This window comes from Hypanus sabinus, chromosome 25 (assembly GCF_030144855.1).
Source record: "Hypanus sabinus isolate sHypSab1 chromosome 25, sHypSab1.hap1, whole genome shotgun sequence".
NCBI classification, from domain to species: domain Eukaryota; kingdom Metazoa; phylum Chordata; class Chondrichthyes; order Myliobatiformes; family Dasyatidae; genus Hypanus; species Hypanus sabinus.
Genome location: NC_082730.1, coordinates 53221588 through 53241286, shown reverse-complemented (window position 1 = coordinate 53241286; position 19699 = coordinate 53221588).

Sequence of the window (19699 nt, the reverse complement as noted above, 5' to 3'; positions counted from 1 at the left end):
ATCTCTCGTTGTCGATGGGTTGTACCCCGCAACCTACCCAGGCGCCCTGTGACCTGCTCAGGCCACCATATTCCTGCCTGGGAGGTCCGGGCCCGGCCTAGGAGTTATGCAGCCCGCCCAAAGGCCTCTGCCCCCACCTATCTCTCGTTGTCGATGGGTTGTACCCCGCAACCTACCCAGACGCCCTGTGACCTGCTCAGGCTGCCATATTCCTGCCTGGGAGGTCCAGGCCCTGCCTAGGAGTTTTGTGGCCCACCCAAAGGCCTCTGCCCCCACCTATCTCTCGTTGTCGATGGGTTGTACCCCGCAACCTACCCAGGCGCCCTGTGACCTGTTCAGGCCACCATATTCCTGCCTGGGAGGTCCGGGCCCGGCCTAGGAGTTATGCAGCCCGCCCAAAGGCCTCTGCCCCCACCTATCTCTCGTTGTCGATGGGTTGTACCCCACAACCTACCCAGGCGCCCTGTGACCTGCTCAGGCCACCATATTCCTGCCTGGGAGGTCCGGGCCCGGCCTAGGAGTTATGCAGCCCGCCCAAAGGTCTCTGCCCCCACCTATCTCTTGTTGTTGATGGGTTGTGTCCCGCTACCTACCCAGGTGCCCATGTTCCTGCCTGGGAGGTCTGAGTTAGCGGCCTGCCCAGTGAACTCCTAGACCCTGCCTGAACCCCGGGATCCCCCTGCTTGCCTGAACTCTCTCAGAACGTCACATCCCTCACGCACACCACGGTCTCCACGTCTTGACTCTCATTTAGTTGTTCCTGTCCTGCCCCTAGTACTTCAGTGCCTGCATCCTGCACTTGGGTCCAGCCTCCTGTCCCCTTATGATGGGGGAACCACATTCCATAGTAACACTCAAAAGAGGGTTGTCTCAACCTGTGAAGGAAGAGAGTTTTATGTTGCAATACAGAATGGATTGAAAGGTAGGACTAATTGGATGGATATAATAGAGCAGGAACAGTCATCCAAATTGGCTTCTTCTGCTGTGTGTCGTTCTATCATCTTTTGATACAAAATCTGTCCATTTCATATTTTCCTTCCTACATCATCTCAGAAACAGCACCCACCTCTTCCCAATCTTTGACATTACACTCTTGCAGACACTGTGTTTTTGGATTCTCTCATCTCAGTGACATCGCATTCACATTGTGTACAAAGTTTTGTACCTTAATAATCTGAAAAAAATAGTGCAATGTTATGGTAGGCTGAAAAGCCCATCTCCACACTGTATGGCTGCATGAAAAATTAGTTATGGAAAGATGCAATGAAGTTCTGTTATATATTTAGAATGATCTGCCAAGTATATAGATCATTCCATTGTATTGTAGGTGTTTGATATTTAATTGGCTGCTGGCCCAGAGGAATTTTCATCTCTCTTTCTTGCTCTACAGCACTGAGATTGCAAGTTGTGGACTACTGAGAGGCCAAACATGGTGCAGGACATTAAGAAAATTAGACTTCTCTCACGAGTCATTGATGATGAAGTGGAGAGACAATTAGTACACAGCAGCAGGGACCCAGGCTTGATACAGATCTCATGTGGTGCTGAAGTGTGACAACTTGTTGCAAGCTGTTCCTTTCAGATACACTCATTGATTGTACTACAGTCAACCCACTCCATTAAATCTAAATTCTCCTTTACTTTATTCTGCAATGTTGTTGTTTTACTTCGTTCTACCTCAATACACTCCGTAACGATTTTGATCTGTAGGTACAGTATGCAAGGCAAGTTTTTTGCTGCATCTTGGCGCGTGTGACAATAACAGACCAATCCCAGTGTCCTCCCTGTGACCAAGTGGACTTTCCCAGGTATTCCTTTTCTTCCCCCACACTCTTCGGCTGCTGTAAATAGTCTCCTGGTAAGTAGCAAGAACAAAGGAATGTTGATGGGTGTGTGGGAGAGCTACAGGGAAAATAAGGAGAATGAGAATGGAGTGGAAGTGATTGCTCATCTGGGAACCAGCAACAACCAAATGACAGTCTGGTATGACTGGGTGATAATAATTAAAGAACAGAATACACAAGTGTTAATTGTTTTTTTCTTGACCAGGACAAGGTGTCATCATATGCAGTTACAATATCTATTAAATTATTTACAATAACTTTCTTCACTATTAACAACACCTCCTAATATTGTGTTATCCACAAACTGATTAAGCCTTGTGTGTTTGCTTCCACACCATTTTTATAAATAACAGATTTAAAGGGCTCAACACCAATTCCTGCAGTAGACCACTAGTCTGTGGTATCTGTTCCGAGAAACAATCTTCAGCCACCAACCTCTGAGCCAATGTTGATTCCATCTAACTAGTTCTCTCTGGTTTCCATGGGACCCAACCTTACAGACCAGCCTATCATGTTGGACTTTGTCAAGTTCCTGGCTTTGATTGAAAATGGACCTGATCACCCTGGTTGTTATCTGTCAGCTGTACAATATTGTTGGAGTTGGACTGGGGATTGGTTTATTATTGTCATATGTCTTGCATACTGTTCATCCAGATCAAATCATTGCATGTCCCTGCCCCCAAAACCATCCCTACAAATGTAAAAAATAAAACACAAAAAACAACTCCTCCTCATGGTTAGATGATGCTGAACAAAGGCTGCCTGGAGACCACAGCTAAAGACTACAGCAGGGACTAGGAAGAAACTCTTGTTAACATTTATACTGAAAACATGGTCACTCTGCAATTCTTCATAAAGAACATTCGTTTTAGACCTGTCACCTGGGGGGTTTTGGATAATATGTAAATAATGCAAGGTTTTACAGAGAGATGATAAAAGGCAGAGAGTAGGAGAGATGGCATATAAGCTGCTGAAGATTTGCACCCTGAGGTTTGATGATGAAAAGGATTAGGCATCAAAACAGACTCGGAGTTAACACCTGTCTTGCTCTGCTTTCCATACGTTAAGAAGTCCATGGAGATTCAGGCACATTATTAGAGTTGGCATCTGGATAATCCGGAAAGATTTAACCAATGGCTAATGAGTACAGACAGGCCAGACGTTCTCCATGGAAGATCAGGATTTGCTTTTATTTCCCTGCAGTTATACCAGAGCCCTCTGAATTTGTTTATTTCCCAGGGGATAAGGCTTTCAATAATATACTCCCTCAATTCAATCCCCTCCAAGGATGCAAACTTAAAGCAAGTAACTGTGAAGGAGAACGAGTCCATTCCATTCATGCCAGACACCGGCATCTCATCCATGACTCTGAGGGTGTCTCCAGAGTGTTTCCATTTTCTGTTCCCCTGGAGAAAAACAGTGGAGATATCCCTGACAGTTGTCTTGTTCACTTAGTGTGTGATGCACAAACACATGTTTGTAGTTGACCTTTCAATCAATATGATGGCCTGCCAATTATTATCTTCATTGCTTTCCTTAGGCGTTCAATAAATATTTGTACTTCCAGCTGCGCTTTATTTATTTAATTTGGAGATACAGCACAGCAACAGACTTTTCCGGCCCGTGAGTCAGTGCTGTCCGATTGCACCTGTGTGACTGTTTATCCCACTAATCTTTGGAATGTGGGAGGAAACCAGACCAGCTGTAGGAAACCCACAGGGAGACTGTACACACGTGCAATGGTTTGTAGCAGTTCGTGTAATGTTGTTACAGCTCGGGGTGTCAGAGTTTAGAATTCAGTTCCAATGTCACCTGCAAGAATTTTGTACATCCTTCTTATGAGTGTGGGGGTTTCCTGCAACTGCTCCATTTTCCTCCCATATTCCAAAGATGTACTGGTCCGTAGTTTAATTGGTCATCGTAGACTGTACTGTGATTAGAATAAGGTTAAATTGGTGGATTTCTGGGCGGTGCAGTTCACTGGGACAGCAGGTCATGCTCTATGCTGTATTTTGAAATAAATAAAATGAAATAATTTTTTTTTAAAATTGTACGGACTGCGGGAATAGAACCCAGGTCACTGGCGCAGTAATGCTAAAGGTAACTTGCTACATCTGTGCTGCACCCCATCAGGTCAATTTCATAATCTTGTCTCTATGCTTCCAAGACGGATCCTGAACCGTATCTGATTGGCAGCAGTGATACACGTGTGTAGAATAGGACTGAAAGCATTGACTTTGAATTAAAGAATGAAAAGGCTTTGAATGTAAAAAATGAAATTATGGTTTATTCTTGTAAATATTTTAAATTTATGGATAAAGTTTATTTAGTATTTAAAATATGTGAACAGCTTACTCAAGTAGTAGCTAGCTTCTTGGAGAAATGCACTTCTATGTGCCTTGTATGCTTCACAATGGGACAATAGTACGAATGAGGTTCTGATGGAGGATGTTTATCATAGACAAGTCTTCCCAACTTTTCCAACTCTCTGACCTGTAACCTCCCACCTGTAGTGCACATGGGGCCTACTGGATCCATGTGACTTGGCCTGATGAAGAACACTGCACAACCAGGTCTTCATAAGTTTGATGATTTGGCTACATCTCAGAATCACTGGTGATAATCCTACTTTTATTTAATTTTCAGGATGTGGGTCCCACTTCCAGCAGTTTTGTACCACCAAAAGCTACTTCTGTGTTACCTTTTTGATCACTGGTGTCCTGTTGAAGTTTCTCCCTGAGTGTTATCTGATAATAAGTTCAAGGATTTACACTGAGTAGTAAGATGACAATTAATTTTACAGTATGAATTGGGGAACCTGCATGTGGTGGTAGTTTCATGCACTTGGTTCTTCTTAAACCACAACACCTTTTGGTCCATTGAGTCAACTTCACCATTTGATCATGGCTGATTTATTTTCCCACTCAACCCCATTTTCCCACCTTCTTCCCATAACTTCTGACACCCTTCCTCCTCAATAACCTATCAACTTCCATGTAAAATATTTCCAATGACTTGACCTCCTCAGCCATCTGTGGCAACAAATTCCACTTGCTGAAGAAATTCCTCCTTATCTCTGTTCTAAAGAAACTTCCTTGTAATCTGAGGCTGTGCCCTCTTTTCCGAGATTTCTCTGCTGATCATAGCAGCTGCAAGTTTGGGATTTGCAATCAGTCTTCCACAGAAAGGACTGCAGTTTGTTTTCGAGATGAGATGAGATGTGACTGTGCGTTGCAGGCAGAGGAAAGGATTATCTATGGTGGTAGTTAGCATGCAAGTCACAGCAGGGTCTTTAATCCAGCATGGAGATGAGCTTCTTAAGTGTAGCTGGATCAGGAAAGTAGAACGTATTTGATCACAATATTAACCCAGCTTTGTCAATGGTCTAAAGGCTTTTGGGCATCATGAACCACTCACCTCGTGCTTTTGTAATCACCGGTGGCTAGGTCAATGCCAACTCCCTGGATGTCGATGGTGGAGACTCCATGGCGAAGGGTAGGTGGTAAACTTTCCCTTTCTGATGTCATTCCTTTGCACTTTTGCACTTGTTGGATGTTACTTTCCATTCATCAACCTCTGCCTAAATCTTGCTACGGAGAGGGATGTTTAATTTGTGACTGTAACTGAACTTTGTTTAATTACCTGTGAATCTCTGGAGGAAAGAATGTGAGAGGAGAGGCAAATTAATATGCTGAGCTTTGGACAGTGCTGCCAGGTCCCAGGACCTGTCCTTGAATGGAGTTTCAAGTCCCTATTTGCAGAACTAGTCTGATTTATTTTTTTGACCCTTACATCACTTGTCCTTTCTGATCTTTGGGTCACTGATCCTTTGTCTCTAATTCCGAGATCCAGCTTAACCCTTGGTTTTCTGTTTCTCTTGCCTGGTACTGAGCCCAGACTGCTGCCTGGAAACGTGATTTCTTTTCGTAGGCCGAGTACTTGGGGTTTGGCCGATCTGGTCAAATCCTATGACTAGTCTGCCTTCTGACTCTTCTGGTCATGTGCTCCAACTCCAGACTGACCCCTGAATCATTGATCCTAACACTGGGATCAGTCTTGTTTGGTTTCCGTCATTATCCCTGGTAATCTGTGTCAGCCTTCTGTATGAGTGTGAGGTCCCTGATCCAGTTTGATCCTTAGGTCCCTTACCTTATTGTCTGGCCCTGGGCTCAGTCTGTGACCTAGATCTGTGATGCCTGATCTTAGACCCTGTTTATTTCCTGGATCGTTTGCTCCTGGTTGTGGGACTACTTTTTTCCCCAGAGTCTCAGCTTGTCCCGGGACCAAACAGTCCTTGGTTCCATGCACATCTGTCCCTGGGAGTGCTGTCTAGTCTCAGAAACTCAAATTAGGATCAAGGACTCAGTAACCCAGTGATTTTGGACCATGAATCACAGGTCTATGGTCAGAATTAGTAAGACCAAAGACCTTAAGAAAGATTGGTTCTGAGACCAGGGACCGAAGACCCAGAAACAAGACTGGGTATATGATTGAGAACTAATGACCCACGGAGCAAATGGGACCAGGCATTATACTGGGTCAGAAATCAAGGTGCAAAATCCAAACTCATAATCTTCTAAACCTTTCCAGTCAATGTAACTGCCCAACTCTCTTTTAAAAGTTGTTATTGTACTTGCCTTAACCACTTCCTCTGGCAGTCTGTTCTACACGGATACACCATCCTTTGTGTAAAAAGTTTCCCTTCAAACTCCTAGTAAACCTTTCCCCTCTCAGCTTAAATCTTGATTCTCCAACCCTGGGAATAAAAAAGACTGAGTGGATTCATCCTATCCATACCCATCATGATTTTATGCATCGTTGTAATATCACCTCTCAGTCTCTATGCTCTAAGCAATAAAGTCACTCCCTCAAGTTCTGGAACATTTTTGTAAACCTTTCCTTCACTCTTTCCAATTTAATGACGTCTTTACTACAGCAGGGCGACAAAAACTGAATACAATCCTCCAGTTGTAGCCTCACCAGTGTTCTGTACTATTGCACCATAATCTCTCATTTTCTATGCTCAATGACCTGAGTTATGAAGGCCAATGTTCCGAAAAACTTCTTCACCACTTGGCCTTTCTGTGACTCTGTTTTTAGCGATTCATATATTTGTACTCTAAGATCCCTCTGTTCCACAACACCCACCAGAGCTCTGCCATTTGCTGTGCGAGTTCTACCTGGATTTGACTTTCCAAAATGTGATGCCCTGCATTTGTCCAGATTAAACTCCATTTGCCATTTGCTGGCCCACTTACTCAGCTGATCAAGATCCTGCTGTAATTTTTGATAACCTTCTTCATTTTCCACTATACCACCTATTTTCGTATCATCTACAAACTTACTAAAAATAAACTTTACATTCTAATCAGTTTTTTGATATGGATGGCAAACAACAATGGCCTTAGTCCTGGCTGCTGAGGCACACGACTAGTCATGGACCTCCAGTCTGAGAAGCAAACTTCCACCATTACACACTGCTTTATGTACTCGAGCAAATTTTGCACCCAATTAGCAAGCTCCCCGTGGATCCCACATGACTTAACCTTCCAGAGCAGCCTATCATGTGGAACTTTATAAAAGGCCTTACTGAAGTTCATATAAACCACATCTACCACCCTGCCCTTATCAACTTCCTTGGTCACATATCAAAAATTCTAATCTAGTGTTCATAATTCTATCTCCTTTACAATAACATTGGAGAGAGACAGGAACAGACAAGTTAGAAAAGCGTTTAATTGGAGTAAGGGGAATTATGAAGCTATCAGGCAGGAAATTTGAGGCTTAAATTGGAAACAGATGTTCTCAGGGAAAAGTATGGAAGAAATGGGGCAAACATTCACAGGATATTTGTGTAGAGCTCTGTATAGGTATATTCCAATGAGACAGGGAAGTTATGGTAGGGTACAGGAACCGTGATGTTCAAAGGCTGTAATAAATCTAGCCAAGAAGAAAAGAAAAGCTTACAAGAGGTTCAAAGAGCTGGGTAATGTTAGAGATCTAGAAGATTATAAGGCTACAAGGAAGGAGCTTAAGAAGGAAATTAGGAGAGCCAAAAAGGGCCATGAGAAGGCCTTAGTGGGCAGGATTAAGGAAAGCCCCAAGGCATTCTACAAGTATGTGAAGAGCAAGAGAGTAAGATGTGAAAATATAGGACCTATCAAATGCAGACATCCCGCCTCACCTGGAAGTTCCGGGAGTCTCCCGCATACTGATAGCAGCTCCCCGACTCCCGCAAATTATATACAATAGCTCAGAAATCAATTTTTTGAGAAGGAGAGGGAGAGGAAGAGGAAGGACGAGAGTGAGAGGGAGCATCCTGATTGCTCGTGCTAAGTAGACCTATCAGTTTTCTCTGTGGGCGGGCTTTACAGCCAATCTCAAAAATAATGACAGTGCTGCTCGTTGCACTGTGCAACAGTGACTTTTCTATTGCCCAGGGTGGGTTAAAAGGTAAAAGACATGTTGAGGTGAGTTTAACAGGTTCATTAGCATAGCTAATGTTACTTAAACTGGCTGGCTAGCTGCTGAGGAGCTACTTTATTGATGTCCTACGTGATGAGGCCAAACTCCCTGTAGACTTGCTTAAGGTTGTAATAGAATAAAAATATGACTCCATGATAATAGAATAAAGTACATATTTTAATGTCAGATTTTTCAATATACCTAACTTGGTTTACAGATTAGACACAATCACTAAACAAAGTATGGCATACACCCTTGGAGGTTGGCCTGGGGGTGGGATATAGGGTTGCAAGGGGTGGGGCTGCTACCTCCCTGAAATGAGTTTTTGCGGGGGGGGGGGATGTCTGCAACTGTGACAGTGGGAAAGTGTGTATGGAACCAGCGGAAACAGCAGAGGTGCTTAATGAATACTTTGCTTCAGTATTCACTATGGAAAAGGATCTTGGTGACTGTAGTGATGACTTGCACTGGACTGAAAAGCTTGAGCATGTAGATATTAAGAAAGAGGATGTGTTGGAGCTTTTGGAAAGCAGCAAGTTGGATAAATTGCCGGGACTGGACAAAATGTACCCCAGGCTACTGTGGGAGGTGAGGGAGGAGATTGCTGAGTCTCTGGTGATGATCTTTGCATCATCAATGGGGATGGGAAGAAGTTCCCAAGGATTGGAGGGTTGTGGGTGTTTCTCCTTTATTCAAGAAAGAGAGTAGACATAGCCCAGGAAATTATAGACCAGTGAGTCTTACCTCAGTTGTTGGTAAGTTAATGGAGAAGATCCTGAGAGGTAGGATTTATTTGGAGAAGCATAATATGATTAGGAGTAGTCAGCATGGCTTTGTAAAGGATAGGTTGTGCCTTACAAGCCTGATTGAATATTTTGAGGATGTGACTAAACACATTGATGAAGGAAGAGCAGTAGATATAGTGATTATGGATTTCAGCAAGGCATTTGATAAGGTACCCCATGCAAGGCTTATTGAGAAAGTAAGGAGGTATGGGATCCAATGAGACATTGCCTTGTGGATCCAGAACTGGCTTCTCACAGAAGGCCAAGAGTGGTTGTAGATGGGTCATATTCTGCATGGAGGTCGGTGACCGGTGGAGTGCCTGAGGGATCTGTTCTGGGATCCTTACTCTTCATGATTTTTATAAGTGACCTGGATGAGGAATTGGAGAGATGGGTTAGTAAGTTTGCTGATGACACAAAGGTTGGAGGTGTTGTGGATACTATGGAGGGCTGTCAGAGGTTATAGCAGGACATTGATAGGATGCAAAACTGGGCTGAGAAGTGGCAGATGGAGTTCAACGCAGATAAGTGTGAAATGGTTCATTTTGGTAGGTCAAATATGATGGCAGAAAATAGTATTAATGGTAAGACTCTTGGCAGTGTGGAGGATCAGAGGGATCTTGGTGTCCAAGTCCATAGGACGCTCAAAGCAGATGTGCAGGTTGACTCTGTGGTTAAGAAGACCTATGGTGTATTGGCCTTCATCAATCATGGAATTGAATTTAGGAGCTGAGAGGTAATGTTGCAGCTACATAGGACCTTGGTCAGACCCCACTTGGAGTACTGTGCTCAGTTCTGGTCGCCTCACTACAGGAAGGATGTGAAAACTATAGAAAAGGTACAGAGGAGATTTACAAGGATGTTGCCTGGATTGGGGAGCATGCCTTATGAGAATAGTTTGAGTGAACTCAGCCATTTCTCCTTGGAGCGAAGGAGGATGAGAGGTGACCTGATGGAGGTGTATAAGATGATGAGAGGCATTGATCGTGTGGATAGTCAGAGGTTTATTCCCAGGGCTGAAATGGTTGTCACAAGCGGACACAGATTTAAGATGCTGGGGAGTAGGTACAGAGGAGATGTCAGGGGTAAGTTTCTTACGCAGAGGGTTGTGAGTGCATGGAATGGGCTTCCGGCAACAGTGGTGGAGGCGGATATGATAGGGTGTTTTAAGAAGCTTTTAGATAGGTACATGGATAGGTAAAATAGAGGGCTATAGGTAAGCCTAGTAATTTCTAAGATAGGGATGTGTTTGACACAACATTGTGGGCTGAAGGGCCTGTATTGTGCTGTAGGTTTTCTATGTTTCTATGTTAAAAAACTCAGTTAAGTTCATTGGACGTGATCTCCCATGCGCAAATACATTCTGACTATTCCTAACCGACCCATCGCTCCACATGTGCAGTACAGATATGTTATCCCCCGAATTCCCATCAGTAACAGACATTAGGCTTGCTGACCTATAGTTCCCAGGTTTTCTTTGCCACCTTCTTAACTACAGCAGAGCATTTGCTACCCTCTAGTCTATTGGCATTTCAGCCAAGGCAAACTATCACATTCTCTAATTTTTCAGTTCGATTTTTTTCCTAACACACAAGGATGTGTTACCTTTTAGACCATTTCTATGACTCTTTCAGTTTTCAACTGGCTGTTTCTAATATTGTCTGAAAGTGAATTGAGCATCACAATTGCTGGTGCAACACTATAAAATTGAATCATGGAAAATAAGCTGCAGTATTAAAGTTAGGCCAAGATACAGTAAATTGAATCTCAGTATCATCTGATGAGTTTTAACATGAATACAAACAAATCCAGACTAAGTAATGTTTGAGTGGAACCACAGACTGCTTCACACTTTACTTTTAAATTGATAGTTCATCCCTTGAAAATAACACAATGTTTGTGCAACAGATCCAAACTAACCCTATAATTATCTTTGAATCTATTTCTGGAAATAAACTTCTTCAGAAAATAAAGTCATAATAATTATATTTAGCAAACCACAGTGATTATGTTTGCTTCGTGATTGCAACCAAGGGTCAATGTCATGGGTGTAGCAGCTGGCCAAGGCCACAGGCTCCAGTCAGGTTGCTGACTACAGTTGATTGCATGTATAAGAAACTGCAAGTAATACTCCTGCCAAAACAACATGCAGTATTGTTCTCTTTTCATTATCAAAATTCCTTAAGGCAGGGTGAAGGTGTTTTCTGAGGTCTCAGAGTCAATAAGTCTTAGAGTGCAGAAATAGGCCCTTCAGCTCATGGTTCCATTTGTACATATTTGCTCGATATTCCTTTCCTATCTGTTTCTTTTAAACATTGTTAGTGTATCTGCCTCAATCGCTTCCTCTGGCAACTGATCCAGATGTGGCCTCCCCTCTCTTCAGGTAGTAGTTGCTTAAGTGTGAAAAAGTTCTCAAGAAGAAGTGTGAAAGGTATGTTGTAAAACTGGGTGAAAATGTTGTCATTCACTCCTGTGATATATGAATTATGTCAGAAAGTTGCCTTTTGCTCTGGCAAAAATATCACAGTAAAACAGAACGATTTCTAATCGAAGTACAGATGCTCCAGCATTCGGTTCACCCATGCTCCAGTCTGTGGGCATAGGCAGAGTCGGGGTCCGTACAGCTGCCTGGGCCAGGGTGTGGCATTGGTGGGAATGGAGTCTGGAACAGCAAGGGCCAGGAACATGGGTAGGATTTTAGCAAAAATGAAACATCACTGAGTCCACTGGAAAATTCATTATACTAATACCAAGTGCCAAGTTATTGAGGTTTTAAAGTTTAAAGTACATTTTATTATCAAAGTAAATACATGTCACTATATATGACCTTAAGATTCATTTTCTTGTGGGCATACAATAGATCTATAGAATAATAGTCATAACAGAATCAGTGAAAGACCCTCGGATCTCTCTGCTCATGTATCCCATTTAAAAACAACGTGCCCTTTACACAGTCTTTCTATTCTCCTACCAAAATACGACTACTTCATGCTTTGCAGCATTAGATTTCCACTGCCACCAATCTGCCCACTTTTGTGCCATCTACAACTTTGTAAATTGTACCCATGCACTCAATACCAAATTATTAATTTTAAAGTGGTGATTCCGCTATATCTCCTAACCAAAGATGAGCTTTCCCTTCTCCGCCGTTTCCTGTTACTTAGCCCCTGTGTAATGTAATCCCTTTTAGGCATTGCCTTCAATCTTTATACAATTTTATTTAATAGATTATTATCAAATATCTTTTGGAAACCCATTTACCCCGTATTAATTGCAATTCCCTGAAATACTATCAAGTTAGTTAGACTTCATTTATCTTCAACAAATCCAAACCGTTTTTCCTCGTTAATCTGCAATATCCAAATGAGAGCTGATTTATCCCAGTTTTTTGTTTCTGCAAGATTCCATATCAATGAGGCTAGACAGACAGGTATGTTTATCTTTATACACCCACTCTAAACAAGAACGTAACATTTACAGTTATTGTGTTCTCAGATACCATCTCTGAATCAATAGATAATGTGTAATTTTGTCCTCTACTTTGCTCGGCAACTAATGATGTATTCCCTTACCCCTAGGTATTTTATCTATGCTAATTCAAGTTCAAGTTTAAGCTTAATTGTTATTGAACAATTTGAATACAGCCAAATGGAACAGCCTTATTCTGGGGCCAGGGTGCAAAACACAGCCTCAATAGTCATACACAGCACAAGGCACATATAGCAAGAATATATAAGGTAACAAGCATATAATATAGCAAGCCTGTGCACATGGATGATAGAAAAATGGAGGACTATGTGGGAGGGAAAGTTTAGATTGATTTTAGAGATGGAACAACATTGTGGGCAGAAGGGCCCATGCTGTGCTGTACTATTCTATGTTCGATCTACATTAATCCCGTTTTCCGGTACTTGACTCTTCGCCAATTATGCCTCGGCAATTTGTTTGCTCACCAAGCATGTTGTGAGATCCTCTTTCTTCACTCACTGAATGAAAACATATTTCCGCAGACTGCTTCTAAACATCCTATTCCTAACCTTAAACTTATGTCCTCTAGTTTTATAGGCATTTACATGTATATGGGGATAAGTTTCTCATGATCTACGATCTTAAAACATTGCAAGGAAAGCAGGAAAGTCTGTATTGCACAAAACCAGCTGGCTTAAACCCTAATGCAATTAGAATCAGAATCAGAATCAGACTTTAATCGCCAAGTACCTGTGCACATACAAGGAATTTACTTCCAGCAGATGTTGTCTCTCTGCTCATAACAATAATAATGATAAATATAAATGAAAATATAGATTATACATACAAGCAGTGCAATCCAAGTAATAGTTAGCCGACAGTTAACCGGCAGTTAACTGTTCAGCAAAGTGACCGCAGTAGGGAAAAAACTTCTCCAGTGCCTATTAGTCTTAGTCTGGAGGGATCTGAAGCACCTACCAGACGGAAGCAGTTCAAACAGTCCGTGCGCAGGATGGAAGGAGTCCTTTATGATGTTCCCCGCCCTCTTCTTCAACCTGGAAGAGTACAGGTCCACAATAGAGGGCAGGGAGGCTCCAATGATGCGCTCGGCAGTCCTCACTGTGCGCTGTCGTCTGGTTCTATCCTGCTTGGTGGCGGCTCCAAACCACACAGTGATGGAGGTGCACAGGACAGACTCAATGACTGCAGTGTAGAACTGCAGCAGCAATTCCTGAGGCAGACCATATTTCCTCAAGAGCCGCAGGAAGTACATCCACTGCTGGGCCTTCTTCAGGATGGAGCTGATGTTCTGCTCCCACTTCAGATCCTGAGAGATGGTGGTTCCCAGGAACCTGAAGTTCTCCACGGTGGACACAGGGCTGCTGAGGACTGCCAATTACTATAGATTATTCACTTTTTAATCATGTTATTAACATTCCAGAGATATTCCAGCCACTTTTGGATTGTATAGGAGATACATATCAATTTTAAGGTCAAACCATATGGTATGTATTTACTGCCAACTTCCATTTTGCATGGTACTAAGAAACAGCCTTCATTACCAAACCAAATTTTGTATGAAGCAACATTTGCATCTTTAGACATGCATGTATGAAGTAGCATTTCCAGAATTTACAGTACAATAGAACCCTAAAAGTCACCCTAAAACGTTAAATTTAGTGAAAGCAATACACAAGATGCTGGAGGAACACTGCAGGTCAGGCAGTATCTATGGAGGGAAATAAGCCATTGACGTTTCAGGCTGAGAACATTTTGCAGAATCTCTTGTGTTTGTGAATTTATTCAAACAACTATTCAGCTGAATATTTGTCCCTATAAATTTCTAGCTTGAAAAATAGTAGTATCTACATAAATGGTTGACTGGGGTGCTGGCTTCAGTGGTCTTGGATTAGAACCTCATGAGACAAGGAAGAGAAAGTTTATTTAATACTGATTGATGCCTTCATTGGCAATAAATAGATCAAACAGGAAGTGATGAAGACCATTTTTTAAAATCAGACTGCCAGTTATCTGTCTGGTTCAGGTCTGAAATTTACTTTCTATTTATTGTCTTGCAGCTGGTGTTTGTTCAATAATGTATCTTTGCACTATCTCCTCACTATTTCTGTTCCCTCTCCAAAATGACCCCTTATCAGGACTGGAAAGAAATAGATATGATGGTGAGGGGAGGGGAAGGCATAGAAGCTGGTAGGTGACAGCTAAGAGGGAATGTGGGTGGCTGAGGAAAGGGGATGAAGTAAGAAGCTGATAGGTGGAAGACAAAAAGGGCTGAAGGAAAAGGAAACTATTAGGAGAGGTCACTGGACCATGGAAGAAAGGGACGGAGGAGGGGAACCTGGGGAAGGTGATAGGCAGGTGAGGAGAGAAGAAGGGCTGAGAGGTAATCAGAATGGGGAGTGGACAAAAGAGAGAAGGAGGGAGGAGGGAGAAATTAGTAGAAGTTAGAGAAATCTACAGTATTAGCAACACTTAATTTTCCTGATGGACAATTATCCTTAATTATAAAGTCACTTTAGCCAATGACTTGGGGAGTTGTATCCTTATTCCAGATGGAATATGAAGTGTTTCTCCTCCAAGATAAGAATGGCCTCATCATGACAATGGAGGAGGCCATCAATGGACAAGTCAGAATGGGAATGGAAAGTCAAATTGAAATGGCTGCCCACTAGAAGGTCTTGCCTGATGCACCAGACGGAGAGAAGGTAATTGGCTCAGTCTGCGTCAGGTCTCACCAATTTAGAGGAGGCTGCACCGGCAGCATCAGATACGATAGGTAACCCTGATAGACTCACTGAAGTGTTGCTGCAGCTGAGAGGAATGTTTGGGGCTCAGTATGATAGTCAGGGGAAGTGATGGGCCATAAATCTACAGGCCATGACACACTCGGGGACTTGGTCTATATTATTATTTTTCTGTAACAGCAAGATTTTCTTTAATCATAATTATACGTGCTGTGTGTTGTGTGCGACTGCTAGTACTCTGTTTTGCACCTTGGCCAGAGGGATGCTATTTCATTTGGCTGTACTTGTGTGTGGATGAATGGCAATTGAACTTGAAGTTGAGCTTTAGCACTCATCATACTTGAGGGATAGGAGGGTGATCAGTGAAGAGGGATGAGTGGAGAAGGGAGTCACGTAGAGAGCGATCCCTGTGGGAAGTGGAGAGTGGGAGGGGAAGGAAAAATGTGCTTTGTGATAGGATCCTGTTGGATATGACAGAGGTTACGGGGAATGATGTGCTAGATATGGCGGCTGAATGGGTGGTGTGTAAGGATAAGATAAACCCTATCTCTGTTATGGTGGCAGGAGGATGGGGAATGGATGGGATGTTGATGAGAGTAGCATCAATGGTGTTGGTAGGGAAGCCCTGATCTTTGAATGAAGAGGACATCTCATATGTTCTAGAAAGGAAAGTCTCATCCTGCAAACAGATGAAATGGGGACAGAGGGACTGAGAAAAGGGACAAGTGACAGGGTGAGAAGGTGTAAAGACAAGATAATTGTGAGAGTCTGTAGGTTTCCAAAATGTCAGTGGATGGTCTGTCTTCAGAGATGAGGACAGAGAGAGGAGTGACGTGTCCGAGGTGGACCAAGTAAATTTGAGAGCAGGGTGGAATTAGGAGGCAAAGTCAATGAAACTGATGAGCTCAGCTTGGGTGCAGGAAGCAGCACCAATGTAGTCATCGATGTAGCCAGTTCCTTTCCTATTAGATTCCTCTCTCTTCAGCCTTTCTTCCAGCTTCTAACTTCATCCCAGCTCCTGCACCCACCCATCTTCCCCCTCACCTGGTCTTACCAGCTTGTACCCCTTTCCTTCCAACTCTGGCTTTTGGTCACTTCCTTTCCAGTCCTGTTGGAGGGTCTCAGCCTGAAACATTTGTTGTTATTTCCCTCCACAGAAGCTCAGTTCAGCTAGAACACCTTTGTGTTTCATGATAAAACTGTAAATTATCTTATTCCCAAGCATTTCATTTGTTAATCATAATGTTTCCTGTGATATAAAAATATATTAAAATGACAATTATTTTCAAGATCTACAAAAGAGTTTTGCCAAAGGTCATCATAACATGATGGTCCTCTAAACTGAGGCCGACTCCCTTCTCTCCGCTTCCAAGAGTAGAAGTTGAAATATAAAGTGAACACACAAAAAAAAGACAGATATGTTAATTAGAAATATGTGCGCTTGGAATGGGGATATCTGCTCCAGGTCATCTGAACAGTTCACTGGAAGCACTTCTTAAGATAAAAACAGAAAGCTGAACGTGAACAAGTGAGCTAAAATGTGACAAAGGTTAGGACACACAAGCACTTGCAATGATGCCCTATGTTGAATCCATCTCATGATACAATCTAACAGAGGCTATGAGGTATCCTTGAAACAAGAGCTTGGTGTTATGATAACATATAATCTATCATACACAGCAAATGTTGACTCTTTGAAAATGATGCTGTTTTTATCCAATTGCATTCAGTACAAAGATCATTATGTGAAACACAAAGTGCACTGCAGATGCTGTGGTCAAATCAAGACGTACAAACTCGCTGGATGAACTCAGCAGGTCGGGCAGCATCTGTGGAAACGAGCAGTCAACTTTTCGGGTCAAGACCCTTCGTCAGGATTGAAGAAGGAGGGGGCATGGGCCCTATAAAGAAGGTGGGGGGAGGGTGGAAACCCAATCAGAGGAAAGATCAAGGGGTGGGGGAGGGGACGCAGGGAGGGGATAGGCAGGAAAGGTGAAGAAGGAATCTAAGGGGAAAGCACTATGGGTAGTAGAAGGTGGCAGAGTCATGAGAGGTGATAGGCAGCTAGAAGAGGAGGCAGAGTGAAACTGGGATGGGGGAAGGGAGAGGGAAGGAATTACCGGAAGTTGGAGAATTCGATGTTCATACCAAGGGGCTGGAGACTACCCAGATGGTATATGAGATATTGTTCCTCCAACCGAAGTTTGGCCTCATCATGGCAGTAGAGGAGGCCATGTATAGACATATCCGAGTGGGAATGTGAAGGAGAGTTGAAACATAGAAACATAGAAAATAGGTGCAGGAGTAGGCCATTCAGCCCTTCGAGCCTGCACCGCCATTCAGTATGATCATGGCTGATCATCCAACTCAGAATCCTGTACCTGCTTTCTCTCCATACCCCTGATCCCTTTAGCCACAAGGGCCATATCTAACTTCCTCTTAAATATAGCCAATGAACCGGCCTCATCTGTTTCCTGTGGCAGAGAATTCCACAGATTCACCACTCTCTGTGTGAAGAAGTTTTTCCTCATCTCGGTCCTAAAAGGCTTCCTCTTCATCCTTAAACTGTGACCCCTCGGTCTGGACTTCCCCAACATTGGAAACAATCTTCCTGCATCTAGCCTGTCCAATCCCTTTAGAATTTTATACGTTTCAATAAGATCCCCCCTCAATCTTCTCAATTCCAGTGAGTATAAGCCTGGTCAATTCAGTCTTTCTTCATATGAAAGTCATGCCATCCCAGGAATCAATCTGGTGAACCTTCTCTGTACTCCCTCTATGGCAAGAATGTCTTTCCTCAGATTAGGGGACCAAAACTGCACACAATATTCTAGGTGCGGTCTCACCAGGGCCTTGTACAACTGCAGTAGAACCTCCCTGCTCCTGTACTCAAATCCTTTTGCTATGAATGCCAAAATACCATTTGCCTTTTTCATTGCCTGCTGTACCTGCATGTCCACCTTCAATGACTGGTGTACTATGACACCCAGGTCTCGTTGCATCTCCCCTTTTCCTAATAGGCCACTGTTCATATAATAATCTGTTTTCCTGTTCTTGCAACCAAAGTGGATAACCTCACATTTATCCACATTAAATTGCATCTGCCATGAATTTGCCCACTCACTTAACCTATCCAAGTCACCCTGCATCCTCTTAGCATCCTCCTCACAGCTAACACTGCCGCCCAGCTTCGTGTCATCCGCAAACTTGGAGATGCTGCATTTAATTTCCTCGTCTAAATCATTAATATATATTGTAAACAACTGGGGTCCCAGCACTGAGCCTTGCGGTACCCCACTAGTCACTTCCTGCCATTCTGAAAAGGTTCCGTTTACTCCCACTCTTTGCTTCCTGTCTGCCAACCAATTCTCTATCCACATCAATACCATACCCCCAATACCTTGCGCTTCAAGTTTGCACACTAATCTCCTGTGTGGGACCTTGTCAAAAGCCTTTTGAAAATCTAAATATACCACATCCACTGGCTCTCCCCTATCCACTCTACTAGTTACATCTTCAAAAAATTCTAAAAGATTCGTCAGACGTGATTTTCCTTTCACAAATCCATGCTGACTTTGTCCGATGATTTCACCTCTTTCCAAATGTGCTGTTATCACATCTTTGATAACCAACTCTAGCATTTTCCCCACCACTGATGTCAGACTAACTGGTCTATAATTCCCCAGTTTCTCTCTCCCTCCTTTTTTAAAAAGTGGGGTTACATTAGCCACCCTCCAATCCTCAGGAACTAATCTAGAATCTAAGGAGTTTTGAAAAATTATCACTAATGCATCCACTATTTCTTAGGCTACTTCCTTACGATGGGATGCAGACCATCTGGCCCTGGGGATTTATCTGCCTTTAATCCCTTCAAGTTACCTAACATCACTTCCCTACTAAAATGTATTTCCCTCAGTTCCTCCATCTCACTAGACCCTCGGTCCCTTACTATTTCCGGAAGATTATTTATGTCCTCCTTAGTGAAGACAGAAGCAAAGTAGTTATTCAATTGGTCTGCCATGTCTTTGTTCCCTATGATCAATTCACCTGTTTCTGACTGTAAAGGACCTACATTTGTCTTGACCAATCTTTTTCTTTTCATATATCTATAAAAGCTTTTACAGTCAGTTTTTATGTTCCCTGCCAGCTTTCTCTCACAATCTTTTTTCCCTTTTCCTCATTAAGCCCTTTGTCCTCCTCTGCTGGTCTCTGAATTTTTCCCAGTCCTCAGGTGAGCCGCTTCTTTTTGCTAATTTATATGTTTCTTCTTTGGACTTGATACTATCCCTAATTTCCCTTGTCACCCACAGGTGCACTACTTTCCCTGGTTTATTCTTTTGCCAGACTGGGATGAACAATTGTTGTAGTTCATCCA